The following is a 25089-nucleotide window of genomic DNA, read 5'->3' as shown; positions in this document are numbered from 1 at the left end:
GCAAATGGGAGCCATGAAGGTATGTGGGGGGAGAGTGGTGCAGCAGAGGCAAGGGCAGGGAATATGGGAAAAGTCTAGCCCTGTGCCTCAGGCACCAGAGTCAGCCATCCCAGGAAACAAATGATTCTTCTTTACCTGTGTCTTCCTTCTGCTTCCCATCATCCTCTTTCCAGGAAGTGCCTTCTGGGGTTTGTGCGGCCTTCCTCGCACACCGCAAGCTGCATCTCAGCACGTGATTATACAGCCATCCTGACTCTGTTAAGCGCTCGGTTGACCAGTCTTAGGGGGAAGAGCCACAGGCTAATCCGGGGCACAGCTGCTGCTGAGACATTTGGAAGAAAAAGAGGGAGCCATTTAAAGAGCGTTTGTTTTGGGGTGTAGGCTGGGGCTGTTTCTTGGCTTAAACATATATCTTTGAGGTCTTAAATGTACACATTTGGCTTCCACACTTGAGAATCCCCTTCCCAGGGGCATGACCATGAAATCCGAGCGTTCCCAGCATCCATGCAGGACAAGTCAAGGGCTGTGCCCTGCTGATTACCGTGGTCCACACAGGGTTAACCCAAATTTGCCTGTGTTCCCCTAAAAAAAAAAAAAAAAAAAAAAAGCTGGAAGCATTTCTGTTTCATTTCTGTTCTCTGTGCAACTGTTTTTCTATGCTGTCCATTTTTTTCAAGAAGTAATGCCTTCGTCCTTTCGGAAGGATGAAGTCGTTTTTTATCTCATTGTGTTTACCCAGACCCTTATCACCGAGGGCTTTGTAAGTTACGCCTGCTATTCCTTCGCTTCTGGGTATAATTAGTGCCCATTGTAATCACACAACTGACCAATCGCGGGAGGCCCCCAGGGGGACCAGGGCTGGGAGACAGGCTATTCATAAAATCATACTTAATATAGTCTTATCTTGCCAGGGAAAAAAGCCATCTGTCTGGCATGCTGCACCCCAACGCCATGCAGGTACTCCAGCCCTCCTGGAGGTAACAACTCTTCCCCAAAGTGTGCGGCGCAGGGACTTCAAAAGGGAAAAAGCCACACAGAGGAAATGACTGGACTGTTCATGGACATTGTCAAGGGGAGTTGCCGGTGTGCCATTAGGGGACAGATGCACCTCACAACCCATAGAAGAGAAAAGGGTAGGAGCGAGAGAAGGCGCAGGCTCTTCTGCATCACTCTCCCCCTATAGCAAAGCAGCTGGCTCTCCTCCTCCCGAAGATTTTCCTTGAAACTGCTGCGAAAAAGCGTTGCCAGGAAGTTAATGAGTCCCGCCCTACCCCTTTCTCCTCTCCCCTCCCAAAGAAGTGAAATAGGCTTATTTATATAAGTCAGCATCTGAAGGTAATTAAACATGTAATCTTATATTTGCAGCCAGCTCTCTCATCTGCAGTAAATCGCCCCCACCCCCCACACCAAGTGATGCCCCTCCTCTGCATCTCCGGTGCACCTTAAGCTTCCTCTTTTCCTCTTCTCCCTTAGGTAATGGAGTCAGGTCTTCATAGCCATCCGCCCCAGCTGAGTGGTAGAAAAGGAATCAATATTCCCATTTTACAGATGAGAAAACTGAGATGCACAGGATTCCACAACTCACCTAAACTTAGGAAGGCCACAACTAAACAGCCCGGTTTCCTCATTTTCTGGTGAAGGGTTATTTTTCCTGTACCACGAAGATGAGAAGGTAGGGTTTGTTCTGCTGCATTGATTTCTTTGGCTGGCTCCGTTTCCATATGTGCTAACTTAGGCTGCAAAATGTTCAAACAATAAAAGGAAGACACCACGGGTGGAGGATTTTATGTAGCATTTTGGAGATAGACGCTGACTTGCAGCCCACATAAACGGCCCCTTACGTCATGGACAGAAACCTGTGCCCCAGACTGGGGCATGTCAGCCAGGAGTGACTCACAAAGGAAGTGGCCATCCAAGCCGGGAGGGCTCCCAACTCCCGGAAGGTTGATGCAACATCTTCCAATGGACCCAAAAGTTTTTTCCAAATCCTACTCCTATATGACCTTGTCTACTCATTGTCTGGGGTCAGCATTGTGAAACCACACACGATTAGGTGACTTTCTGTTGTTTGGATTCTAAATGGAATTTATGGTCTTAAAACGGAGCGAACACAGATCAGAATGTTCTACCAGAAAGCAGCATCATGTGGTAAGTAAGTCAAACACTTGATTGGGAGTCGCGACACCTTTTTTCTGACTCAAATTCTATTAATAATAATTCCTTGGGTTATCTTAAGGAAGGGGTTGGGGGTCAGGATCTCGTTCCCCATCTGCCACCAACTGGCTGTCTGATTTCAACTTCTCTGACACTGTTTTCTCATCTGTGAAATAGGGAGGGGAGGTGTTGGACAGACTGATCTGGAAGGGCCTTGAGAAAATTTTGATTCTAGGGCACACCCGTAGCATGGTCTCTCTTCCATCCCAACCACTGGGAGGTCATCTCGGAATTAGCAAATAATTGAGGAGGACAAGTCAAATCTCAACTGGACCTCCAAAGGAGCTTGCATTTTACTTACATTGTACTTTCATTCCAGGGGGTATCCAATGGCGGGGGGGCGGGGGTATGAGCAGTCTTTAGTTACACAGCTGTTTTTGTTAAAATATAATGGTATTTGTTCTAATAGAATTTGATCTGTACCCGTGAGCATTTACGTTCCCTTAATAAAGCATCTTCCCTTCCCTCAGTCCAAGGGCCTCTAGCAGATCCTTAACATGGAGGTGACAGCCAGGGGACAGTGCCGAGAGATCTTCCTGTCCAACCCCTCACTGTTCAGATGAGGGGACCAGTGGCGACTGTAAGCATCACCAGGGCTCGCAGTTAGCCATGGCCTCCCCAACTGGTGACTCAGAAAACAGAAAAGAAAAGCACACACAGAAACCTGAGCTGAGGGGCGCCTGGGTGGCTCAGTTGGTTAAACGACTGCCTTTGGCTCAGGTCACGATCCTGGAGTCCCAGGATCGAGCCCCACATCGGGCTCCCTGCTTGGCAGGGAGTCTGCTTCTCCCTCTGACCCTCCCCCCTCTCATGTTCTCTCTCTCATTCTCTCTCTCTCTCTCAAATAAATAAATAAAATCTTTTTTAAAAAAAAAAAAGAAACCTGAGCTGAGCATTTTTCTGACTGGTCGTCCTTCTCCTAAGTCGAGTGGAGAAGTTCAATTGCAGGTCCACAGGGAGGCCACCTCCATGGAGAGCACCCTGGCAGCTCATGGGTTTGGAAAGGGGAGGCAGTGGGGAGAGCGCCCCCCTCTTCTCCCATGATTGGAGTCGGGAGCGAGCCTCCTTCATCCCCTCTACTTCGGGCTGCGTTCGCACATCGCTTCCCACCCCCAGCCCCCCGCCACACAATCCTGAATAAATATGCCTGGCCCTGGTCCATGTGGGAATTCTGGAGAGTTACGATTGTTATTTCCAGGAATGCACAGACACCAGCAAAAATTCATTTCCCAGACGCATGGCTATTTTGAGAACCAAATCTCCTGCTCTGTAGCAATCAAATTGGGGGCTTTTCAAGTCTTGCTTTACAATAGAAACCTGTTCTGCCTTCAGCTGCCTTTTACCTCCAAGAATTCAATAAGAGAGAGAGAGGCCATTAGAGTTTCCTCTCCCCATCTCCGCTTTGGCACGACATACATTTCGGGCCAACTTGCCTGGCTCTACATCTTAGTAAATTCTTCCTGACAATAGTTAGTGACAAGCATGTCAGAAACAACAAACTCCATCATCTATATGGCTTATCAATAATTTAGTCTCTTCCCCCTCGTGAGAGCCTGTGTGTTTTGCAATAATGAAATATATGATTTTAAAAATAAATAATAGGCTGTTGTCAGCCCGATTGTAGCTGCTAGTTATGAATGTGATTGATTGATTGAACATTTGACTTCATCTGCTCCAGCAGGATCAAAGGGAGACTCTTCCACCCGCCTAAGGCCACTAGCAATTTATTTAGAGACTGTGTTCCTGTCCCAGCAGGTAGCAATATTGGACTGAGGTACACAGAAAATCAGCTCTTTGAGGTTTTTTCCAAGTCCAAGGGAAGCAACAAATGAGATTTTTTTTTTTAGTTCATTAAATCATTAACCACTTAATCACTAAAAACAAGACATTATATGAATCCCCCTCAGCTGAGATACCAGGGAAACAGGAGTGTTGCTCTGCCGAGAGATCTGGCGTTGGAAGGTGGGCCCTTTTTCCACGACGTGACAGTCTCTAATTTTTTATTTATATGGCACTGTATTTTTTTTTCCTTCATCTTAACTAATCAGTGTGGCAACAGCCACGTTGACATCCGAAAGTGACAGGTGTCTGAATTGCAATGAATCGGCTCTTCACCGGCCGACGTGGGGGCAGGAAAAGACAAAGGTGGGCAGGAGATGTTTGTAAGACAAATATCACCACTGTGAGGCTGGTTGAACGGAAAAGGAAAAGAAAGGGAAGAGAAAGTGGGGTGTAGGAGGTTGCCGGCGGTGTGGGGTCCCCAACCCCCCACCCCCACAACCACCACAACCCTGCACCTTCGGCCAGGGCAGAGGTCTTCCTTAGCTTGGCGGGCCAGTTGGCATAAGAAAGACTGTGTCCTTTCCTTCTCAAGAAGGGTCTCAGGGCCAAGTGTGATTCTTTGGCCCTCCCACAACAGCCTCCCTGGGCTTTTAAAAACCCTGCAAGCCAGAGGTCTCCCCCAGAGCGGGGAGCTGCTCAGCACTCCAATGAGCAGGGTTGGTGAGGAGCCCGAATCCGGTCCTAACCAGGGTGCCGGGAATAAAGGAGACAGGATGAGAAGGCCCGAGGACATCCACCCACAGAGGGACAGGCCCGTCTTCACAAGAACAAGTGCCAGTCTTAGTTGTTCTAGCAGGGGAATGGAAGAAAGGCAATGTGTCTTCCCTTTCCGGCTCCCCTAGTCCTGCGCTGTCTGACCTCAGGCAAGGCAATTTAATCATCATCCCGATGCTTTTGACTTCATAGGGCCTTTCATCCAGGGATCTCAAAGCACTTCACAAATAGCAATTCATTAACCTTCACAACCCACCCCGGGGGACGAAGGGTGGGCATGTTTCCCCTGTGGTGGAAACGCTCAGCTGGAGGCAGGCGGAAAAGCAGCGCTTCCTTCAAGGTCACTTGAAAGTTGGCCAGGAAACTCGGGATTGAGCTCTGGAGCAGCTGACGTCAAATGGGGTGCTGATGAGGGCCGGGGCCTCAGTTTACCCTCCTTCGCGCCATTTGGGCTGGATCCCCACCCTGATTCTCCTCACAGGGGGCGAAGGAGTCAAGTTCAGAAAGGGCAGGAAGGGCAACACTGCTCACGGGCAGCCACGCGCTGACCGCCCTTACATACACTACACTGCAGCCCCTTCTGGCGGGAAGCCACTGGAGCTCCATCCACCCCATTTTACGGGGGACAAAACTGAGGCTAAAGGCTGTAAGGAATTTACTCAAGGTCATATAACTCATAAGAAGTGGAGCTGATGATCAATCTGTTTGCGATGATGATAATCATAGTAACTTATGTATATGCACAGGCACTGCCCAAGGCCACCCTTGAGAATTCTGTTTTCATTTATGGGCCTTTCTGGGTTTATGACCAACTCATCAATTGAGCCGATGAGCTGCAACAGGAAATGCGGAGGCCAGGGCTAGCCGAAAGCCTGGCTTGGCTTACAGAGCTGGAAAGTGGAGACCTGACAGAGAGACAAAAGAGTGGCTCCGGAGAGGGATGGGGAGGCGGGGCAGGGGAGAGGGACAGCGTGGGAGGGGTGGGAGAGAGGTTTTAGGGGATGAGTTCGGCACCCGGATGGAGAGCTCCTGGGGCAGCAGTTACTGTGCTAGCGTGAACTGTATCACAGAGAGATGGGGAGACCAAGAATTTCGGGAAGTTTTGCTTTGCATTATGATGTGGTTTCTTAAGGGCATGCACTGGAGATCTGAGCTGCTTGTGAGTTGCTGCGGGAGGCCCACACTGACGCTTTGCCATGTGCCCGCGTGCACGGGGGGCACATCTCTGCCCTGTTCACACCCCATCGCCTGCCGCTCCTCCCTGCTCACCTGAGCGGGGCGCTTGTGCTCCCGTGGCCCCAGGCCACGGAGCAAGGCTGTGGATCGCAGGCTTTTCAAACGCCCTCGCCACTGTTTTGTGATGGAATGCTCCTTCCCGTGAGTGACCTTACGGGGGCTCAGCAGGACCCGCGGAGCAGCGCACTCGGCCATCCGGTGAACTCACATGCATGCCAGGAAATGACCAGTATTTGCCAGTGGAAGTAGGACCCTAACAAACAGCTACAAAGTGTCAATGGCTTCACAGAATGAAATACGATTTCTCACTCACATGACATCCCATGTCGTTGGCTCTGCTCAGCAGTTCTCCTGGGCAGGTCACCCCCAAGCCATGGCTCCAGGGACCAGGTTTCTAGAGTTTTACTAGTCCCCTATCCTCTGGGGCCTTGGAGTCCTTTGCATCCAGTTGCCAGAATGGCAGAAGGATGGGGTGGGGAGAAGGGCACAAGAGCCAGAAGCCAGCCTGGAAGTATGAATATGTCCCTCTGCCAATCATGTGGTCCCACCTCACCACCAGGGAGGCTGGCGTATCTTGTCTAGCTGTGTGTCCCGAAGGAAAAGGAGACCTGGCTCGGGAGCATAAAGTAGTCTCTGCCATGCAGGGCTCTCCACACGGTACCAAGTGTTCCCAAATCGGCCAGACGTGAGACCCTGCTACTGTTGCTCCCCAAGGCACCTGCGCATCAGGTCTGTGGGTGCCATGTGATTCTCTTTCCCCACACAATGGATTTATGAGTAAGCTAGAATCCTCCAGAGAACAGAGCTTTGAACACGTTTGAGGAGTTTTGAGAAGGCTATAGGGACCTAGACAACTGGGAGGCATCTGACATTTTCCGGTTGGAGGGAGGACATGCCTGGTTTAATCACTGCCTTTAAATTGACATTGACCAAGGCACCCTTCTCTTTATCCTGTAAAACACAAGACCAGAAAAACAAAAAATACCACATGCGATGGTGCAAGCGCCGAATAGAAAGGGATTCCTCACCAATATGCTAAAAGTCCTCAAAGGTCTATCTGCAGTGTCCATCCAACCACAGTTGACCTTGCTTTCTTGGAATATCCAGTCATTCTTGGGCAAAAGAGGGTGATTTGTCCCTCATTTTCAGGACAACAGCCTTGGTTTTCTTACCATGTGGAGTCATGGCCTTGGCAGTGAACCTGGTAGGAAACTGCATTCCTCTGTTTCCCTGGAGAAACTATGCTTCCCGGGTCACTATGACAATCCCCAAACATGGAGCTTTATCTTGGAACACAACCAAGCTCACTCCTCATGAACTGCGGGGGTTTCATAATGACAAAAACCTGCTTATAGCACAGTCTGTTTCTCTTCATTTCCCCCCCAAAATACCAGACTCTGGTTGTAATGGAGAACTGAAGGCTGAAATATTGCAAAGCAACGTGTCACTGGTCCTTCCTCCAGGGTTCTTTTCTCTGCTGCCTTCAATTCGCCCTCCCTTCCCATTGGTAGAGACAAAGGAGAAAATTCTATAACCACTGGCCTCTGACCAGGAACGTGGAATAAAATGAAGCAAGATAAACAACAGAGAAAAGTGAACAGCAAATGGAACGGCTTACCGATCTTATAGTGCAGACCAGCAGGTGAGTGTGTTGATTTTTTCTCCTCTTCTTCCTAAATGTCCAGCTCTTGGTCCAAATTCTTACAGTAAAATCAAGGGTTGATAAAAGAGCCCTGCAAACCCCTACATGGAAATGACTTGCCCATCAATATGAGTCTTGGCTCTTTAAAGAAGTCATCTGGTTTGGCTCAATAGTTTGGCTTCTGTGACTCTACCTAAAGTTAATGACTTAGTTTGGAGTCTCCCAGAAGCAGAGCCTGAGATAAGGATTTGGTGCAAGTGAGAAGTTTCTTTGGGAGATGATTTTGGGAAGCATGATGAGGGGGTGGGTAAACGTGGGAAACAGGAATGAGAGAAAAGTGAAGATGATGGATACACTAATGAGTCGGACAAGGTGGGTAGCTGGGGCTCAATCCTGTGAAGACCATCTGACAGAGGATATAGAACACACCCTGTCAATTGTGTCAGTTGCCATGCTGAAGAACAAGGAAGCTTGAATGCCCATCCCCATTGGTTGAGGTTTGCTCAGAGACATTAATGCTAGCACATCCAAGCTATTCTACATGTACATAGGCCAAGCATGTTTCCATGGCCAGGAAACAAGTCCAGTCAGGTGACACAGGAAACCAGCAGACCATCCAGAGGCAGTCTTCGGGCACCCCTGGGAGAGGCCTAGGGATGGGATGTTGACAGTATCTGCTATAGATGATAATCCAATATAGAAAAAAAAAAAAAAGAAGAACAGAATTTCAGTGTTACCTATAACTGTGAAAAATTAGAAGCAATTTTAATGTCCACGGTAGAGGGAGGCTTACACATGTTCTGGTATATCTACTCAATGAAATAGTGCCCCACTGCGATTTCGTTCAATAACATCACTGTTGCCAGGCTCTGTACTAGGCCCCAGGATCACTACAGTAGAAAAGACAAACCCGGTCCTTGCCTTCTAAGAGCGTATGGCCTCATTTGTTTATGCGGGATTTTAAAAAAAACATGGGTATATGCCTAGCTTGTACTTTAATACTCCACATGCGATCTTAATTCCGTTGTTAAAAAATGCATAGAAAAAAGACTGGAGGGAAGTATACTAAATTGCTGATAGGGATTCTCTTCAGATGATGGGAGTTTCTTTGCTTCGTACATTTCTATTTTCACCAAATTTCCTGTAATAAGAATGTATAAGGGAGAAAATCATAAACTTTATTTGAAAATAAGGGAGAAAGAAATCACCTGCCAAGCAGAGGGGAAACTCAAAGCTAGCCCTTTTCACCACCTCCCTATGCTGGACTTTCAAGTATGCCTAGCATTGCTGGTTCCCTGCTGAATCTGGAACCAGCATCTCATGCGAAGTAATTTGGGGCACTTCTCAGGCATGACTGGGGCCCGGGAGGGAGGCAAGCATCTCCCGATTCAATGTGAAGTTCTTAGGGCACCACAAAGAGAACAAGAAATAACTATCCTCTTCTTTCTCTTAAGTTAATTCACTGAAATAGGAAGCCCACAGTCATGTTGTCCGGGCTGGTTCCTCTGTATGCTGATGAGCTCTGATACCCTCTCCCGTCTTCCATAGTCAGCGAGTGACTTCCTTGTCCGCAAACTTCCTGCTTTTGCTAGAATGTTACCATCCCAGTAGGGGAAGGGGACCTCCATGTTGGGAATTTTCTGGCCAGTTGTGTCTCTAGTAGACTCTTGAAGCTTGGGAATGAAAGATGGTACCTAAATACAAACTATTCTTGTCAAATGCTTTGAAAGCGTACAGTGAGCCAGGCTTAAAAGAGCAGAAATATGACCATATTCAATGTCATTTCACTTACTGCAAGAGTTACACTTGACAAAGTTCATCCTGAAATATTTTCCATACAGTTTAAAAGAGTTAAATATCTTGAAAGTCCTCTCCCTAGACTCCCCCCAGACATCTCAATTCTCAGTTATTTCTGGTAGATGGAAACATTTTAGTTCTCTAAGCCTTTTGTTAATTCAGTCTTTGGCTATAGGTCCAGGCTGCAGCATTGTACAATGCCAGGGGGCTCCACTCACAGAGCTGTCTTCTGGAGTCTTGCAACATGGTGTCTATATGGATCCAAAAATGATTTTCAAAACAAGTCTTCTTGATGTTCCTGAATTTCTGATAGGGATTTTGGATATTTAATTCTGATAAACATGCTCAAAGGGAGGGTCATATACACTCTGGGATCATGATCATGATGATCACATCCACCCTTCCCAAAGTGTGTTCATTCCTAGTTCCTTGGGATGTCAACAGATCTTTTGCAAAAGACAAGGGCCATGATTTAAATTTAAATGAATTTAGGAAAGGCTGTTTAAGTAAATTTAAACACGGCTTTTATTGCAGGAGGACCTGGTCTTGAATATGCTGGTGGCCTGTATCTTTATGAATTTCCAAGATAGCAACAGAATATACAATGTTTCCAAGTTTTTGAATACTGAAGGGCCAGCCCCTCCGATTTCCCTTTTTGGCTTTGCCGCCATGCCTCATACGGCCCCCATCTGCTGTAGATACGATTACTGGCTCTGAGGCATCAAATCTAGGCCAGCGGTTCTCAAACATCAGTGCGCATCAGAGCTCCCTGGAGAAGTTAAAACATGATACCTGAGCCTGTCCTAAGAGGTTCTGATTCAGTAGGTCCCAGTGGGGCCTGAGAATATGCATTTCTGGGTTCCCAGGTGATGCTGTTGCTGCTAGTGGAGGGACCATATTTTGAGAACGACTGATTTAGAGATATTTAGTGATTCCCCAGCAACAGACAACCTGGAGGAACAGGAGTGATTTTCTAGTACAGCTGATCCTTTTAGATATGAATGTCCCATTTCCCCATGAAATGCAGGATAGTGAAGAGACACTTGGTTTTGAGAGACGAGGGTTGAGGGCCGAAAAGTGCAGATGAGCTCTACCGGGGAACGTAACTAAATGCACTCACAGAAGCTACAGCACAAGGTAGGAGCTCGTCTGGGACAGGGGTAAAGAGCGCTAGTTTGATGTCTGACAACCTGGCATCAAAGCCCAGGCCAATAATCTCTCTGCAGCCGCAGCTTCCTCATCTGTCATGTAAGCATCATGCTCTTTGCCTGCTATGGGTACGGGAAGGGCAAACCGGATAGCAGGTGTAAAGCACTAAGCACCATATTCCACAGCAGGCAGTCAATAAAAGGAAGGAAGACTTGCTTACTGGGAATAAGGCAAGGATGGGGTACAGGAAACGGCCGAGCAAGGCCAGCAACACACCTAATTTACTGAACAGCTGGTCCAAGTTCCCTTAAAATCCTTTTGTCTGGGATTGGTTCCTTGTTGTGGTACTGCAATTAGGACGGAGAAGCCCCTCGGGGCGTGGCAGGGGGTTGGTGGACTGTGGATGCCAGGGGCAGGACAGCCAACTCAGAAACTGCCCCGTCTCAGGCTTCTCCCAGAGCCCTCCAGTGCCCAGCACGATATACAGTAGATGTTCATGAAATATCTGTTGAAAAATCAATGTATTTGATAGAAGGATGCGACCAAACTTGGCCCCTGGGGCCACTGAATAATAAAACACCAAGATTTTGCTTTAGTTGCTCAAGCTTTTTCCTCTCAGAACAAACAAAAAAACAAAATGAAATGAAATGAAAATAAAATCAGACAAGCCTTTGTTTCTGAAAAACACTGAACAAATACACTCGAGTTATCATTCTCAAGAAAAATCAATGACTTGCCCATCCACCAGTATATGAGCCTTCGGCGTTGACTTGGAAACACTGGAGCCCTCCCGGCCCGAAGCTCTCTGGAGTCCTCTGGCTGAGCCCACAACTCCAGCCTTCCCGGCTGGCCGATCCAGTGTGAAATCATTTCCTTCTTGGAGCGCGGAGCCTCCGCTGCAGGGACGAACGCGTCTGTGAAGCCCTCTACCTTTTGGCGAACACAGCGAGTGCACAGAGAAAAGAGGCAATCAGGCAGCTCTAGGGCTTGGGGTTTTGGAAGAGTGGGGTTATGGAATAGCAAGGGGGAATTAACCACAGCCAGGAGAATGGCCAAGAGCTAAGCAGCTACCTGGCTGAGCAGCAGACTCACCCTGGGGGAACTTTTATTTAAATTATTGTTATTATCATTATTAAAATTATTATTTAATGACAGACTCCTAGGTCTCACCCCAGACTAGATTCAGAATCTCCATTGTCACATCCTCTTTTGGAGATTCCGTGGTAAAAGAAAGTGTGGGCGTCGATTCTGTTTCAGTCCCGGAGATACCATTGTTCTGAGCTACTTCCAACCTTTGCAGCTCACCCAGGGGTCTCGGGCTCAAGAGAATTCCTCCCCAAGTGCTCTCCATGGATGACCAAGCCAACAACATCGAAGAGGAGGGATGTGCTTTTAAGAACGTGCAATATGGAAATGAAGAGAGGGGGACATTCTCGAAGACTCTTCTCGTGGTGGCAGCCCATGTCTACACGCGCATCTTAGAAAGCATTCATCTTCAACGACGGTCCCGGAGAGGGACTAATGCAGAGCAGAAGTAGGCCATGATGTCTGCTTAGAAGAATGTTAAGATGCCTCCTTTCGGCAGTTTGGCTCTCAGGAAGGAAAAGTAGATGAGGAGGACCCTCTCAGTATCTTGCTAAGAAGTCAGGGGCCAGATCTCGAAGCTGAGAAGCTGGGAATGGCTCTCCCAGCTGCTCCTATCCGGCTGTCCCTGCTGCACAGGGGAGAGGCTCTCATTATGAAGGGGTCTGTAGCAAGTGCTTTCCACACCCTATTTCAATTCATTGTCACACCGGTCCTGTGATATGGGTCAGTGTCGGCACACTATGGTCACCACCAGCTTTTGTAAATACAATGTTACTGGCTCATAGGGACTGCCGTTCATTTAGGTGCCACCTGCACTACTTTCACCCCCCAGCAGCAGAGAGGGGTGCTTGGGACAAACACCCTACGCCCTGTATTGAAGAGATGTCTGCCCTCCCATGTTCACGGCAGCCTTATTCACAATAGCCAAGATATGGAAACAACCCTAAGCGCCCATCGTCAGATGGATAAAGAAGATGTGGTATATATACACACAAGGGCATAGTATTTAGGCATGAGATACAGAAGAGACTCATGACATTTGTAGCAACGTGTATGGACCTTGAGGCCATTATGCTCTGTGAGACAAGGCAGACCCAAAAAAGGACAAATACTGGATTTTACTTTTGTGTGGAATCTATAAAAGCCACACTCATGAAGACAAAGAGCAAAGTGGTGGTTACCAGAGGCTCGGTGCGTGGAATAGGAGAAATGGTTGAAGGTACAAGCTTGAAACCAGTCGGTAAATAATCCCGGAGATCTAATGCACAGGATATTGAACGGAGCCAATGTTGTGGTATTATAATAACCAAACTCTTAATTATTCCTGCCACAAAAGCGAAATGATAATTATGTGAAGTGATAGACGCTAACACTGTAATGAAATCATATTATAATGTATAAGTGTATCAAATTTACACGATCAACATACTGTATACTTCAAGCATACACCATGTTATAGGACAAACATATTTTGATTCAAAAAATAAAAGAAATTAGGCCATGAATAAGAAGGAAATCCTACCAGTTGTGACAACATGGACAGACTCTGAGGGCATTAGGCTACGCTAAGTAAGTCTGACAAACACTGCATGTTCTCACCTAGCAGTGGAATCTAAAAAGGTTGAACTCAGAAATAGAGAATAGAATGGTGTTGGCCAGGGGTTCGGCGTTGGGGTGCATGGGGAGATGCTGGCCAAAGGGTATAAATGCTGAGTTATGAGATGAGTATATTCTGCAGATATTAGGTAAAGCACTGTGGCTATAGTTAACAACACTGTATTAAACACGTCAAAGTTTCAAGAGAGGTTAAAAATGTTACTAAAACAAAAAAATAAAAACAAAACAAAACACTATGCTCCACAAAGTCTAAAATTTTTACTATATGTCTCATTACAGAAAAAGTGTGTTGATCCCTAAAACTGTGGGATCCCTATTGGCCCCACTTTACAGATGGGGAACAGAGGCACAGAATGGCTGTGGGTCACCTAAGATCATTTTGGTTATAAATGAAAGGGTCAGAGATGCCTTTGGCCCCCAGGGATAACTAGTCCCATGCTTCTCCCACCCTTCACTGTTGTGCTTCCTGCTGTGTAGCATTGGCCCGTTCCTGCTAACTGTGTCAGCCAAGAAGGACATGTTTATCTGCTGTGAACGTAACATCTCAGGCTGACGATCACACAGAGGCCTGCAGGGGATTCTGGAGTCCCAGAGAGTGGTCATCCAGCCCACCCCCTCCTCTCCAAGCCCCTAAAAACTGAGCTCCCAGCCTGCCCAGAGTTTATAGGAGAGAAAGAGCCATCCAACATGGACAGAGACAGCTCTCTAGAGTCCAGGAGACCAGCTCAGGGATACATGGACTGGGGAAGAACTCGAGAAGAGCTAGACAGCCCCAAGCAAAAGGGCAACCGCTGCTCTTGGCTGAACAACACCCCCCATGGAGCTCATCCCTGGTCCTCTCACTGAGGCCAGGCCCATGTTTGTCTTGACTCTGTTCTGTCTTTTCACCCAGCCTTGGCTTGATCTGCCTGTTGATGTTGCTCACCACCAGGATGCCTCCCGTGCGGGGTTCCCATCCGGTCTGGTTTCTGCCCGTTTGGCTTTGGTTCAGACTTAAACCCTGTGGGTAACAGATCACTCCTCAACTGGGGTCTGCAGCCCCTAAGGAGTGTCAGAACTAAAGCTCCACATCTTAGGCAGAAAACCAAACATTTCCACACATTTCCTGAGACCAAACCAATCCCAAGATAGGATAAGTAAAATTGGTGGAAAAGAAGGCTGAGTTAAAAGTCACCAGAATTTCTGAGAATACAGAAATAGTTATATAAATCACGGTAAAGCCATACAATGGAATACTATGCAGCCAGTTAAAATGAGATTAATGAAGATTTTTAAATGATGTGATATAGCAGAGGCAGGGGCAGCTTCATGGGTGTGGGACCTGAGCTATTAAACAGGGTCCCATCCTTGATGCCCATACTTGGTTTAATACTCCATGGCTACTATCCAGAAATTCTTAGTAATTTTTGAAAAGGAGGCGCCACATTTTCATTTTGCACTGAGCCCAGAAATTATGTAGCTGGTCCTGAGCAGGGATATCTCCCAGGGGGAGTCCTGGGGGAGTTGGGGGAGTCCCCTCCAACCCCCACCCCCCACCCCACCGTTCTCACCCTGACTAAGGCTTCCATGTGAGGATTCCTTTCCAGCATTTCTTGGGAAATTTTTGTGTTGTTCAAAATCCTGAAAGAAAAATTAGTGAAGAAATTAGGACCATGAAAAAAAGTATTGTAATTTTCCTGCAAGAATCAAAGCTTAACAATCAACAGAGAGACATTGCTGGTTTGAATCCATCAATGTTAACTCAAAAGCAAGAGCAGAAAACACGGGCAGGTTAAGATTGACATTTCCAGGAACCAGGATCAGCGTACATAGGAGAGAAGTGATCATGATCTACTCAGTCAATCTTGTTTGTAGCTCTTATCTCATTACAAGTGTGTGTTCATGACCCTGACTGCTGTGAATGGCAAGTCATTCTTGCAAATAAAACAAATATTAAATTTATATACATGTATATATATATCCTATTAATGATAATCTGATATATATACATCCTATTAATGATAATCTCAGAAATAACAAGTAATTTTGACATGTAATTCTGCACAGGGCTTTAACTTTGCTAGATCTAAATGTCACATTATTTGGCTATTACCCAATAATGTTCACTGATATTTTCCAACATTTGATTATTTACTACATGCTATCATTCTTGTAAATTCACCAAATTTAGTATGTCTAATTTATTGAACCAATATTGTTAGAAATTCATAGAATGAGAAAAGAGTATGAACAATGTTGGAGTTCTTTTAAGACTAACTTAAGATTTCAGGAAGTTCCAAGAATTCCCAGGAATTCCAACTTCTCATTTGTAAACCCTGAAGATTAATATCCCCTGGGAAACACTGATGCAACATATGATTGTCCAGCGAGAGACCACAATTTCCAGCCTCCCGTGCAGCTAGGTATGGCCATGTTCTAGGTTTCGACCAATAAGATGTAAGCCCACATAAAACGTGAACCTTCTGGATTATATTTTTATGAGGAATCTGTTTGTCCTCCACTCTCTCTTTCCCTCTTCTCCCTGGCTTTGAAGTGATGAAAACTGGAGGAGCCATATGGAATCAAGGTATGGAGACCATGTGTTAAAGAGAGTACTCCTCCAGCCTGTTCCCTGGATTGCCTTGTGGAGCAGAACTGCCCACCTGCCCTAGCCTATCTTTAGACTATTACATGAGAGATAAATAAATACTACTTTATTTTTGCCTCTGTATTTTGGGGTCTCCTTATTACAGCAGCTTAGCCTATATGAACACACATAGGAATATGTTTGTGCTACAATGGTTAGCATTAATGACTTCTGCTAAACAGAATACTAGAGCATTGTACACAGTTGCCTATTACATTATATTATATTGTGTATTACATTGTACACAGTGTTGAGTATATGCAATATAATCTCAATCACTAAAAACTAACAAAGAAAATGCCCAGGAAAAAATATGTCAAAAGCCTGCCAACAAAGGGGATGGAAAAAGCCAAGACAGACATTGTTCCTGAAATAAATTAGGGGGTGTTATCTATACAGCCATTAAACTTAATACTTACTGAGCACTATTTATGTTCTGGGAAAAAAAGCTAATAGAGAACAAGGAAGACTTATTCACTCCTAGAAAGGAAGATATTTGTAAGTAATTACCAGTATGAATGATACAAAGAATTTATTCTCTCCTTTTGATGAGTCTTTTTCCAGATATTGGAATATTGGTGAGGTTTGGGATTTTGGATAATCTCAACCTCCTTGAAGGACTGGTCATTTCTACCATGTCTGATAGAAGCTGATGGTTTCACCAGGAGGTGGTCCACCCCTTCAGCGATCCTCCAAGGCTAACAATGGGCAGAAGGCCAAGGACTTCCATTTCACATTCTTGCCTCCCTCTTCAAAAACCTCAATGCACAGCTTCCCAAGCCCGGGGCTAAAGAAAACTGGAAAACATCCAGCTCCATTATGCTCTCTGTGTCGAGGGAGCCCTTACCTGAGAACACATAGGTTGTTGGATTGCCATCTTGGAAAAACCAAGGGTGTCTATTTGGTTTTCATTGAGGGAAAAAGCTAAGAAAGCTGAACACACAGGAGAGTGGAAATTTGGCATTTGTCTTACACGGTAGCTTTAATTTTTGCAGCCCTAAAAAAAGTGAGAAACTCTAGTATTCTGTTTAGCGGAAGTCATTAAATATCCTGTAAGAGCCTGTTCGAGTCAGTGAGAGGCAGTAAGTTTGCTGTTAAGTAATACTTGGTATTTACTAAAGGCTTTATCTGCCTATCTGTCCATCTGCATGCCTGGCTAACACGTCCAGCTCTGTCAGCTACTGCAGGGCATTTCTGTCCACATATCTGTCAAATTCCATTTTTCACCAGAAGCTTCATTAGGAAATAGAATCCGAGCCGTCTTAGAGGCACTTTACACAGCTGAAAATAATGAAGGAGAAGTCAATGCAATTAACCAGGCCCTTAACAGTAGGATTTGAATAGTGAAGGAACTAATTATGCGCCCCAGGCACCCACATATTGTATTTGCCACATCATCAGGCCGCAATAAAGAATGTCTCAAAGCTGTGCATCTCAAAGGACAGGAGTGAGACAGGGATTACCTTGGTGAGTTCCTTTCCTTCCTCCTCTCCATACAGAAGGCTGAATCTTACAAGGCAGAGTCTGCAGTTATCTGCCCACTATCCATTCTTCCCTTCTTCTTTACTAAAAGCATCATTTTACTCAGATTGAAATATGCCCAGATAAAAGAACATGTTTCCTAGTCTCCGTTGCACCTATAAGTGGCCAATGAAATGTCAGTGGAAGTCAATTGAGGCTTCTGAGAAGGCTGCGCTTCTCCTCTTTCTCTTTCTTCAGCCTGAAACGTGGATGTGATAAACGGAGTTCCAGCAGCCATGTTGTTACCATGAGGTGATTTTAGGAGAGGAATTCATGAACTTAACATGGAAGAACAGAAAGATTAAAAGAGGTTGAGTCCCTCATGACTATGAAGCTGTCATACCGCCATGGGATTACCAACCTCTACACTTCATGTTATATGACAGAAAAATAAACCTTAAATTTCTATCACAACTGCTAACTGGGGTGTTGGTTACTAGCAGCAAGTCTAATTTTGACAGGTACAACTTACCTTTCTACCTTTCCCACAGACATTTCCAAGAGCCCTAGAGAAATTCAATCATCGACTGAAGCAGTCGTTCATCAACAGACATTTACTTAATGCCCAACTCCCCAGTCCCCGCTGGGGAATGGAAGGGTGTTGTAGGCATGGTCTCTGACCCTGTGACACACTTCCCCTTTTCCCCATTAGCATGAGTTGCTCTGTTCCACTGAGCTTGGAATCTTCGTTCGAGCTGCCTTGCAACAGAGGAATTATGTAAGCAGAGAAGGCAAAGAACCTCCTTTGTTCTTCTTACTATCACCCATAATCCTTGGCACAATGCCTCCCCCTTAGGTGCTCAAGGTCTCTGGGTAGGGGTACATGAAAGCTGAGTTTTCAGCCCAGACCAGGCTGCTTAAGCATCTGCCCATCTCTGAAAATCATCATATAAAGGGCTGCCCACTTCAGACTCAAGGTTCACTGATGATGCCCTGCCTCTTTCCCAGCCACGCACTTTGGAGCTCAGACCCCCATTCCATCCTCATCACCATCTTCAGATATGATGCAGAGGAAGATGGAACTTGCTCTCTGTTCTGGCTCTGCCTCTCCATCCTGGCCTCATATCAGGCATCACCTCATTGAGACCGACAGGCACCCTTAGGCAATGAGCACACCGTGCATCCTCCAACAGGTCACATGTATTCAGGGTGAGGAAACCGTCAAATCAGCCAGGCTGTGGCCCATTCTGTCAATGTGTCTAGAGCGGGATAATCTCTAAAGATGGCGGGTTTCATCAGAGACCAGCCAGTGGGTCTCCCGTGGTACATCCCTGGGGTCTTTTTTTAGGAAAGGAATTGTGGGCCAAATACACCATTTGTCTCTCTCCAGCCTTCCTGGGCTCACCTGAGTGCCAGCTCCCAAGCCAGTCATGACAGAGGCAGGCCATCTGCCAGGTCCTTACTCTAGCCAGCTGGTGAGGGGAGCATCAGTCTTGCCGCCCAGGCCCACGTTATGCTGGAGGGCAATGTAGTTTGAATACCTGCTCCATCCCTTTCGACTTCTTGGACTTTGGACAAATTACTTAACCACGCTAAGTGTCAGTTTCCTTGGGGATAATATATCGACCTTACAGCGTTGTTATAAGGATTAAAGGAGTAAGTGTGTAATAACCCTCAGCCCTGTTCCTAGAGCATTGTGAGCTCTCAATAAATGTTAACTGTCACCATCAGTATTATTAACACCTAGCATCACCTGTTATTTTAACTGTCTTGTAACTTGGTGAGCATTAAACATATTTAAGGCTCTGATGTCGATAAAGAATCACAGACTTTTTTTTGGGGGGGTGTACCTTTTTACTTATTTTTCTCAACTCCCTTACTTTATTTCTCCTTCTTCTCTCTAGTGATATTATTTATCTTTTAGATTGTAAGGAAACAACCAAATTCCAGTCCGAGCTCTCAGTGGAATGCCCTTGCTCAGAAGCATCTTTATCACTCATCATCTGATTGGGTCCACTTGCTGATTTTTTTTTTTTTTCATGAAGTTTACAGTAGAGGGTCAAGTTACCTGCCCATTTTCTTCCCGGGACGCTCCCATCCACGGATATGTCTGAGGTGTGGTGAGACAGGCAGAAACATAAAGACACATGTGGGAATAAATGTGTAAATGTATTTAGACTGTATTTGGGGAAACTGGGCTTTCACCGCCATCTAAATTCAACAGAGCTGAATGTTCAGACCAAACAGTGGTTAGCCGTTGACACCAAAAACCATTTGCAGCCCAAATTAGACACAACAAACCTGGGAAAGAATTTTGAAAAATCCAAACCTTGCAACCCACCCCTCACCTCAGACTACGTTAGGCATCAGAAGTGAAGGGAAATATGCCTGCCAGGAGGACACAGAGGCCGGGGCAGATTCCTGGGGCTGTAGCAGGTGAAAAACACATTTGCTGAAGCAGAGCATGTTTGGGGATTGGGATAAAAAGCCGGGGGTGTTTATAAGTCAAGGCCCTTGGTCCTGCTTCCCCTGGATGCCCACTAGGAAAAGCTGTCAGAGCTGGGGTGGGGGGCGCGGGGGCTGGGGCTGGGTTATCCTTATGCCGATGTGACTGGTAACAAAGTGGGAAAACTCAGGGATTCAGAGCATGAGTCTGGCCAAGGCTGGGCCTGCAAAAGCCAGACTGGATTACACGTAGGTGGAGGACTTGGGTGGGCCAGAGAAGGCAGGCCCTGCAGGAGAGGAGAGCCTCCACCACCCTCAGGAGCCGCTGTCTCCTGGTGACTATGAAGAAATGGAGGCCTAGGGTGGTCAGATCTGCAGATGTTTTAAGAAAAGCTATAAAAGCTCCCGATTTTCAATTGTTGCCAACTGTTGGAACATACTTTATAGCACTGTGTACAGGCTGAAGCAGACCAACCCTTCTGCTGGGTCCAGCTTCCGGAGCAGCTTCTCGATTCTAGGTGGGGGCTGGCTTTTATCTTACCTCTGACGCTTGGAGTTGTCAGGGGGTGGGTTGAGAGCCCGCATGTATCCACGTTCACTCCTCCGCCCGTATCTTCCTACCGCTAAGTTAATCTAGCCTAAGAACTCCTTTGCAGCTCTGAGAAAAGTGATGCTCAAAAATCAAAGGACAAGCCCAGACAAAAACCTTCCAGATGGAAGCCTCAAAGATTGAGCTTCACTTTTCTTTTTTACGTATTTTGTCAGGTCCCAGAATGGTTGGCCACATTAAAAATCACAGGTGTCTTAGTCACAGATGCCCTGTAGGTCCTCCCAGGACAGGACAGGCTTGGGAAGGAAAGGAGACATGGTGGGGAACGAGCAACACACCCTAGACCACCCAGGAGGCGGAGGACACCTAGTCAGGGGCCAAGTTTATGGCCCTGCCTCTACCGACTTTTAGTTTGGGGCCTGTATTCCCAATCTGCCCCTGGAATTTGCAATGTCCAGACGATGGCTCTGTGGGGGTCCTGGGGACCAAGGTTTGCAGAGAAGAGTGTCGTGCGTGGGAGGGAAGAGTGAAGTCAGAGGGTGCCCCGTTGGTCCCCAGCAGCGGGTCACGGTGGCACCTCTGTGTTTCTGCACTGACCAAGCGAGGGCTGTCCATGGGAGCCCAAATGCCGAAGAGGCCAACATGTCTTGGAATGAGGGCCAGCATCCGAAGACACACACTGCACAAAAATCTCCAATTCCAGGCAAGTGCTGTAGCAACCCCATCAGTCAGGGCTTCTAAAGGCTGCACAGCGTGCCTTCACCATCACAGCGTATCTGGGCAAAGGGAAGAAGAGGAAGGCAAAAACAAAAAACCCCCCAAAAAACAAACCAAAAAATAAAACTCAAGGTACGGCTCCCAAGCCTGAGATTAAGCCCTAAAGGGCTGGCTGCGAATCACCACGGTGGGAGCCGTTCTCTCCCCACGCCCGCCTTGCCTTTCCCGCCGATACCAAAGTCCCTCTCTCACCCACAAGCACACGCCCCAACCTTTCACTTTGTTCCCTAGAGCTCAGACACTGGGGTTGCTCAGAAAGATCTGGGAGCTTGCAGAGCATTGTGGGTACTGACATGCAAATGAGGAGCGCAACCAAGCGTGTCCCACATTGCTTCCGAGGACCTGAATTTTTTATGGCTTGTATGTGCTTTTTGATGTTTTCATTGTCTCCAGCATAACTGATATGCATTCTGATTCTGACAACTGGAAGTTTCTTTCTTTCTTCTTTTTTTTTCTTTTCCTGGAGCTGGTCTTCTCTACCTCAAAACAAAACAAAACAAAAACAAGGGGGAGAAAAACAAAACAAAAGCCAAAAAAAAAAAATCCACTGTAACAAACTGAGGTTACTTTAAGAAGTGAAAAATTTTAAGCAAATCCAACCACAGGAGCAACCAGGAAAGGAAAACATGTTGATTCTCTTAAATTCCTTGGAGGCAAACAACTCCAGCTTTCCTATCTCTCTTAAAGGGACAACTTCCAGAAGTGGGGGGGGAGGGGGAGTGCTGTTTTTCTCATGGTGGTCAGTGGTGAAGAGGCTGTTGCTATTAGGAAATACGCCCTCCCCATCTGTTTGCACTTGCTCCTAATGAAGTTGGGGAAGTTCATTTGGAAAAAGTGAGAGCCTTACAGGACCTCCTCCCCTACACACGCTCACACACACACACACACACACACTTCAAGGACGAAGTGAGCTTTTAAGGGGATCATTTCATTTTATAGCCATTTGCCCTTAAAGGATCCAGAACACCATCTACCCACGCCAAATACCTCAGATTCAGTGGTTTTTCTGGTTTGGCTGAGGGAAGGAGTTGCTGGACAAATCACAAGAAAGACATTTTGGCGAGAATCCTGCCAACTGCCCACCCCCCAACTCAGGTGACTAAGATTGTCAGGTAATGGGCTGGGTCTGAGAGAACCTGTCAGAACCTGGACATTGGACCTTCCGAGCATTCCAGCTTCGTTCCAACCTTAACCACACAAAGAGAAAACAGGGCAAATCTTGTTGATGTGAACACAATGGCAATCTCTATAAAAATCCTAATGAACCTTGCATTTTGCTTGCCATTCTGCTCATCCAAGGACTTGCGACTCATCGTTCCAACCTCCACATATCTCCTTTGTCCAAATTCAGCATCATTGTTTCCATTCAGCAACATGCTGTGCTTCCATCGGCCTTGGATGACTCGTCCGCCAAGAACAGACAGATTTCCCACTCCCCAGTGCCCCTACTCCCCACCCTCCATATCTGGGACAAGTTAGACCCAGTTGCTCTTTGACATCCCTCTTTGGAACTTTCTCCCACATTCCTCACCTTCGCTGCAGTTCCCCCACAGGTTCCAAATGCCTCCAGGTTCCGAGGCCAGAGCTGCAGAATGGCACCCTCAAGGTCAGAACTGCTCCTCTGGCAACTTCTGTCCCCATCCTCAGCTTCCAGCTGCTTTCCCGGCTCACAGGCTGTGTTCCAAGTATTTCTGAATGAAAGAAGGCAGCACTCCATGTTTATTAAACAGTTTCAGACACTTGGCATCTAATTTCCACTAAAGGCCTGAGAGGTAGGTATTAGCATTTTCATTTCACAGGTGATAAATTCGAGGCTCTGAGAGGGTATACGACTTGCCCAAAGTCCCCAGCTGTTAAGTGTCCAAAGTTCAGAGATCTCCTGGTGACACACCCTTTCTCCAGAAGAGACACCTCTCAGTCCCTTCTCCATTGTGAAGACACTCCCACAAATAACATTTCTGGGACATCCGCAATGACCCCATCAAGTAGATATTAATAACAACCCTGCTTTACAAATGCAGGACCGAGTAGCATAAATCCCTACATTCCTATTGCAGTTCTGTTCTCTTTTTCCAGAACCTTCTTTGAAAGACCACAACAACTGCTGTGATTAAAAAGGAGTCTGATTCTCCCCTGGCCTAAGCCACTGGGAGGGGGAGGAAGGTCGGTGAGGAATTCCAAGAAGCTATGTTAACCTTTTCAATTATAAACGCCTTTAGGGACTTAATTCACGAAACCGCTCTGAAGACCACAAGCATTTATGATCCTTCTAAATATACCCACATGAGCCTCCAGAAGCATCTTAGGTAGTCAGAACCCAGCTCCGTAAAACACATAAATACATTTAAAATAGCAGTAACTGTTTCCACCCTTCGATTTTTTTTTTAATGACTGAGTGTACCCCACATAGAAATGTGGGCAGCCACCCCTTTAATAGCACTATTTATATTTAGCTTATCAGGATATAAATGGAAGCACAGTAGGCTCACATAGCAGCTCTGGGTTTATTTGCTTTCAACTTCAGAGCCAGACAGTCCTGAGTTCGTACTGACAATAAAAATAAAGAGAGACCCAAGTAAGCGTTCTCACCTCATCTCCGGCTTCCAGCCGTCATGCCCCTCGGTGCATCCAGCTTTCTCCCCCTGGAGCATCTGAGAGCTCTCCCGTGGGGAAAGGAGAGAGATGTCAAATGGGCTCAGCTTTTCAGATAATGAAAAGGAAGAGGACTTCTTGAGAAAGGCTTAGTGGTGGTGGCTACAGTAGGGCTCTAGGAAAACTCAAGCGGAGCAAATGAGGGCGAACCCAAAAAGAAACAATATTCCGCACTTCAAATTCGAGCTGTCCAAACTCCCCGCGCACAACCCCTCCCCGGCACCCTCACGTTGTTTCGGCTTCAGGCTCTTGAAGAAAATGTATTTCTTTTGACATTTAATAATGTCTGTTGACACGCAACATCCCTGCTAGAGCTTTTCATTTTTTTATTAAATGATGTAAATTCTGTAACTGAGACCAGTTGTCATCAAACATCATAAGGCCAATCATGCCTCAAGTCATCAATATTTATTGTCCCTGGTGGGGGAGAGGCTGTTTTCAGTTTGGAGCAGATGGCTTTAATTTTTAAGTGGGATAGTTAAAGCAGACGCACCTAGGATAAAATGTCAGGCCAGCAAGGATCTGCCGACATGGTACAATTGAGATGTTCGTGCAGCTGGAAGGAAAGGGGGACGGGGAAGAGAAGGATACCCAGGGAGAAGGGAGAAAGGGAAAGAGGACGGAGGCACGGGCCAGGGAAGGGGGAAGAAAAAGAAGTGGGAAAAGAGATTAAAATATATATATATATATGCTCATCGACGTGTAGCATTTACAGGAACCAAAACCTCCCCTGAAGGATATGCAGAAAGACCTGGGGAAGTGAGGAAGACGCCAGGCTCTGGAAGGGCAGGCTGAGCACCCCAGAGGAAAGTAAGTTGGAGAAAGTGAAAGTGAAGTGCAGGAGAAGAAGGGAACGTGAAAGAGAACCTGAAAGAGAAGGCAAAAGGCAATAAATAAGATAAAAATGTGAGCAAAAGCGAATGACGAAAAATGAGAAAGGAAAAGAAAAAATGAGAGTAAAACAGAAAGCAAAAAGAAAGAAGGAAAAGGGATGGGGAGATCCATAGAGAGAGAGCGAGAGAAGGAGTGAAGGGAGAGGCAGGGGCAGGAGGGCTGGCCTGGGAGGCGGGGCCCGTGGGGGACCAGGAAACAGGCCGCATGGGAGGGGGGTTGGGAAGTCTTTGGGCAGGCCAGTCCAGGGTCAGTCAGGAGTTGGTGGGGTTTGTCTTTGACACCCTCACCTGGACTGCCTGTGCCCTCTCCACCTCTTAGAAGTTCCCCTATTACAGGCAGGCTTCTGGAAGGTTCTAGAATTTTCTCACACCTGACCCTCAGGAAAGG

General features: G+C 46.6%; 1 long non-coding RNA gene across 3 annotated transcripts; it reads right to left on the bottom strand.

The window, feature by feature from the left end:
* Positions 1-10044: 10044 nt before the first annotated feature.
* LOC118026465 lies at positions 10045-24845 on the bottom strand. 3 transcript variants are annotated; one of them, XR_004683592.1, is made up of 7 exons: positions 24302-24845; positions 23746-23855; positions 22688-22847; positions 17387-21632; positions 14848-14917; positions 12862-13004; positions 10045-12308 (listed from the first exon to the last, which is right to left on the bottom strand). It is a non-coding gene; the product is annotated as an uncharacterized LOC118026465 (long non-coding RNA). The 3 variants fall into 3 exon arrangements; XR_004683591.1 differs by lacking the exon at positions 24302-24845 and having other exon boundaries at positions 23746-24294; XR_004683593.1 differs by lacking the exons at positions 17387-21632; positions 24302-24845 and having other exon boundaries at positions 23746-24294.
* Between the last annotated feature and the right edge of the window lie 244 nt (positions 24846-25089).

The sequence above is a fragment of the Mirounga leonina genome, unplaced genomic scaffold, assembly GCF_011800145.1.
Source record: "Mirounga leonina isolate KUSES-001 unplaced genomic scaffold, KU_Mleo_1.0 Mir_114, whole genome shotgun sequence".
NCBI classification, from domain to species: Eukaryota; Metazoa; Chordata; class Mammalia; order Carnivora; family Phocidae; genus Mirounga; species Mirounga leonina.
This window is presented reverse-complemented; position numbering and strand designations above follow the sequence as displayed.